We start from the raw sequence: 3,050 nt of genomic DNA on the forward strand, positions 1-3,050 counted from the left end.
GTTAGGGTTAGGGTTAGGGTTAGGGTTAGGGTTAGGGTTAGGGTTAGGGTTAGGGTTAGGGTTAGGGTTAGGGTTAGGGTTAGGGTTAGGGTTAGGGTTAGGGTTAGGGTTAGGGTTAGGGTTAGGGTTAGGGTTAGGGTTAGGGTTAGGGTTAGGGTTAGGGTTAGGGTTAGGGTTAGGGTTAGGGTTAGGGTTAGGGTTAGGGTTAGGGTTAGGGTTAGGGTTAGGGTTAGGGTTAGGGTTAGGGTTAGGGTTAGGGTTAGGGTTAGGGTTAGGGTTAGGGTTAGGGTTAGGGTTAGGGTTAGGGTTAGGGTTAGGGTTAGGGTTAGGGTTAGGGTTAGGGTTAGGGTTAGGGTTAGGGTTAGGGTTAGGGTTAGGGTTAGGGTTAGGGTTAGGGTTAGGGTTAGGGTTAGGGTTAGGGTTAGGGTTAGGGTTAGGGTTAGGGTTAGGGTTAGGGTTAGGGTTAGGGTTAGGGTTAGGGTTAGGGTTAGGGTTAGGGTTAGGGTTAGGGTTAGGGTTAGGGTTAGGGTTAGGGTTAGGGTTAGGGTTAGGGTTAGGGTTAGGGTTAGGGTTAGGGTTAGGGTTAGGGTTAGGGTTAGGGTTAGGGTTAGGGTTAGGGTTAGGGTTAGGGTTAGGGTTAGGGTTAGGGTTAGGGTTAGGGTTAGGGTTAGGGTTAGGGTTAGGGTTAGGGTTAGGGTTAGGGTTAGGGTTAGGGTTAGGGTTAGGGTTAGGGTTAGGGTTAGGGTTAGGGTTAGGGTTAGGGTTAGGGTTAGGGTTAGGGTTAGGGTTAGGGTTAGGGTTAGGGTTAGGGTTAGGGTTAGGGTTAGGGTTAGGGTTAGGGTTAGGGTTAGGGTTAGGGTTAGGGTTAGGGTTAGGGTTAGGGTTAGGGTTAGGGTTAGGGTTAGGGTTAGGGTTAGGGTTAGGGTTAGGGTTAGGGTTAGGGTTAGGGTTAGGGTTAGGGTTAGGGTTAGGGTTAGGGTTAGGGTTAGGGTTAGGGTTAGGGTTAGGGTTAGGGTTAGGGTTAGGGTTAGGGTTAGGGTTAGGGTTAGGGTTAGGGTTAGGGTTAGGGTTAGGGTTAGGGTTAGGGTTAGGGTTAGGGTTAGGGTTAGGGTTAGGGTTAGGGTTAGGGTTAGGGTTAGGGTTAGGGTTAGGGTTAGGGTTAGGGTTAGGGTTAGGGTTAGGGTTAGGGTTAGGGTTAGGGTTAGGGTTAGGGTTAGGGTTAGGGTTAGGGTTAGGGTTAGGGTTAGGGTTAGGGTTAGGGTTAGGGTTAGGGTTAGGGTTAGGGTTAGGGTTAGGGTTAGGGTTAGGGTTAGGGTTAGGGTTAGGGTTAGGGTTAGGGTTAGGGTTAGGGTTAGGGTTAGGGTTAGGGTTAGGGTTAGGGTTAGGGTTAGGGTTAGGGTTAGGGTTAGGGTTAGGGTTAGGGTTAGGGTTAGGGTTAGGGTTAGGGTTAGGGTTAGGGTTAGGGTTAGGGTTAGGGTTAGGGTTAGGGTTAGGGTTAGGGTTAGGGTTAGGGTTAGGGTTAGGGTTAGGGTTAGGGTTAGGGTTAGGGTTAGGGTTAGGGTTAGGGTTAGGGTTAGGGTTAGGGTTAGGGTTAGGGTTAGGGTTAGGGTTAGGGTTAGGGTTAGGGTTAGGGTTAGGGTTAGGGTTAGGGTTAGGGTTAGGGTTAGGGTTAGGGTTAGGGTTAGGGTTAGGGTTAGGGTTAGGGTTAGGGTTAGGGTTAGGGTTAGGGTTAGGGTTAGGGTTAGGGTTAGGGTTAGGGTTAGGGTTAGGGTTAGGGTTAGGGTTAGGGTTAGGGTTAGGGTTAGGGTTAGGGTTAGGGTTAGGGTTAGGGTTAGGGTTAGGGTTAGGGTTAGGGTTAGGGTTAGGGTTAGGGTTAGGGTTAGGGTTAGGGTTAGGGTTAGGGTTAGGGTTAGGGTTAGGGTTAGGGTTAGGGTTAGGGTTAGGGTTAGGGTTAGGGTTAGGGTTAGGGTTAGGGTTAGGGTTAGGGTTAGGGTTAGGGTTAGGGTTAGGGTTAGGGTTAGGGTTAGGGTTAGGGTTAGGGTTAGGGTTAGGGTTAGGGTTAGGGTTAGGGTTAGGGTTAGGGTTAGGGTTAGGGTTAGGGTTAGGGTTAGGGTTAGGGTTAGGGTTAGGGTTAGGGTTAGGGTTAGGGTTAGGGTTAGGGTTAGGGTTAGGGTTAGGGTTAGGGTTAGGGTTAGGGTTAGGGTTAGGGTTAGGTTAGGGTTAGGGTTAGGGTTAGGGTTAGGGTTAGGGTTAGGGTTAGGGTTAGGGTTAGGGTTAGGGTTAGGGTTAGGGTTAGGGTTAGGGTTAGGGTTAGGGTTAGGGTTAGGGTTAGGGTTAGGGTTAGGGTTAGGGTTAGGGTTAGGGTTAGGGTTAGGGTTAGGGTTAGGGTTAGGGTTAGGGTTAGGGTTAGGGTAGGTTAGGGTTAGGGTTAGGGTTAGGGTTAGGGTTAGGGTTAGGGTTAGGGTTAGGGTTAGGGGTTAGGGTTAGGGTTAGGGTTAGGGTTAGGGTTAGGGTTAGGGTTAGGGTTAGGGTTAGGGTAGGGTTAGGGTTAGGGTTAGGGTTAGGGTTAGGGTTAGGGTTAGGGTTAGGGTTAGGGTTAGGGTTAGGGTTAGGGTTAGGGTTAGGGTTAGGGTTAGGGTTAGGGTTAGGGTTAGGGTTAGGGTTAGGGTTAGGGTTAGGGTTAGGGTTAGGGTTAGGGTTAGGGTTAGGGTTAGGGTTAGGGTTAGGGTTAGGGTTAGGGTTAGGGTTAGGGTTAGGGTTAGGGTTAGGGTTAGGGTTAGGGTTAGGGTTAGGGTTAGGGGTTAGGGTTAGGGTTAGGGTTAGGGTTAGGGTTAGGGTTAGGGTTAGGGTTAGGGTTAGGGTTAGGGTTAGGGTTAGGGTTAGGGTTAGGGTTAGGGTTAGGGTTAGGGTTAGGGTTAGGGTTAGGGTTAGGGTTAGGGTTAGGGTTAGGGTTAGGGTTAGGGTTAGGGTTAGGGTTAGGGTTAGGGTTAGGGGTTAGGGTTAGGGGTTAGGGTTAGGGTTAGGGTTAGGGTTAGGGTTAGGGTTAGGGT

This window comes from Astyanax mexicanus, unplaced genomic scaffold, assembly GCF_023375975.1.
Source record: "Astyanax mexicanus isolate ESR-SI-001 unplaced genomic scaffold, AstMex3_surface scaffold_51, whole genome shotgun sequence".
NCBI lineage: Eukaryota > Metazoa > Chordata > Actinopteri > Characiformes > Acestrorhamphidae > Astyanax > Astyanax mexicanus.